This window comes from Gavialis gangeticus, unplaced genomic scaffold (assembly GCF_001723915.1).
Source record: "Gavialis gangeticus isolate Ggan-Ray unplaced genomic scaffold, GavGan_comp1, whole genome shotgun sequence".
In the NCBI taxonomy this organism is placed as follows: Eukaryota; Metazoa; Chordata; order Crocodylia; family Gavialidae; genus Gavialis; species Gavialis gangeticus.
The window spans coordinates 10,153,988-10,155,454 of NW_017729003.1; the positions used below are offsets into that span (position 1 = coordinate 10,153,988).

The 1,467-nt window shown below is 53.7% G+C and overlaps 1 protein-coding gene across 3 annotated transcripts in view; it reads left to right on the forward strand.

The window, feature by feature from the left end:
- PALD1 (phosphatase domain containing, paladin 1) overlaps window positions 1–1,467 on the forward strand; it is a 219,411-nt gene that overhangs the window by 64,616 nt on the left and 153,328 nt on the right. The window lies entirely within an intron of this gene.

The window sequence follows — 1,467 nt, forward strand, 5'->3', positions numbered from 1 at the left end:
TCGAGAGTCACAGCAGGTAGATGGGGAGGCCTGTTTGAGAGAGTGGGGATCTGTGGGACCCTCTGAAGTAACCATATGTCTGACATGCTTACAGGAACTGTTCGATGCCTTTTGTTTTTTAGGAAAGCAAGAGAATGTTATATTGAAATCTCAGCAGAGCCTTTCCATTTCTGGTTTGAAATGCATGATGCTTTTTGCTCCTCCTTTTTTCCATCAACCACAGGAACTGTAGGCCACAGACACATTCCTGAGAATTCTGTTCCTTCCATTGCCATGACAGGAGGAGAAACCGTAATAGACACTTTTGAGCCTCGTGATACCCCTGCTATTAGAAGAATTTTTTGTAACAGTATGCATATTCAGGGAGATAGCCCAATGTGGGGAGAGGGAACATGCTAGAATCACAGAATCAATGAGTCGGAAGGGACCTAGACTGATCATCGAGTCTGACCCCCTGCCATGGGCAGGAAGGAGCACTGGGGGTGGGAGGGGTCATAAGAGCCCAGCCAGGTGCATGTCCAGTCTCCTCTTGAAGATTTCCAGGGAAGGTGAGAGCACCACCTCTCTGGGAAGCCCATTCCAGGCTCTGGCCACCCTTACAGTGAAGTAGTTCTTCCTAATATCTAACCTAAACCTATCCTTCCTCAGCTTGTGGCCATTGTTCCTAGTGACTCCAAGGGGGGCCCTGGTGAACAGACTTTCCCCGAGTCCCTGCTGGTGGCCCCTGATAAGGTTGTAGGCAGCCACAAGATCCGCCCTCAGTCTCTTCTTGCGGAGACTGAAGAGATTCAGGTCCCTCAGCCTCTTCTCATAGGGCTGGCCACAGAGGCCCCAACCAGACGAGTGGCCCTCCTCTGGACCCTCTCCAGGTTCTCCACGTCCTTCTTGAAGTGCGGCGCCCAGAACTGGACACACTACTCCAGCTGCAGCCTGACCAGCACCGCAGAGGGGGAGCAAGACCCCTCTGGACCTGTTAGTGATGCCCCTGTTGATGCATGACAGGGTGCGGTTGGCTCTGCCTATTGCTTCATCGCATTGGCGAATCGTATTCATCCTGAAGTCAATCCTGACTCCAAGTTCCCTCTCTGTCTCTGTGCTGCTGAGAGGGTCAGCCCCTAACCTATAACCATAATGCTGGTTCCCTCTCCCCAGGTGCAGCACTCTGCACTTGTCCTTGTTGAACCGCGTCCCGTTCAGGTCTGCCCACTTCTCTAATCTATCCTGGTCTGCCTGGATGCGGTCCCTGCCTGCCGGTGTATTCGCTTTGCCCCACAGCTTGGTGTTATCAGCGAACTTGAACAGGGTGCTGTCCACACCCTTGTCCAGGTCGCTAATGAAGATGTTGAACAGCACCGGCCCAAGGACCGAGCTCTGGGGGACTCCACTGCCCACACCCTCCCAGGTCGACATCGACCCGCCCACCACCACCCTCTGGGTGCATGCCTGGAGCCAGTTTGCCACCCATGT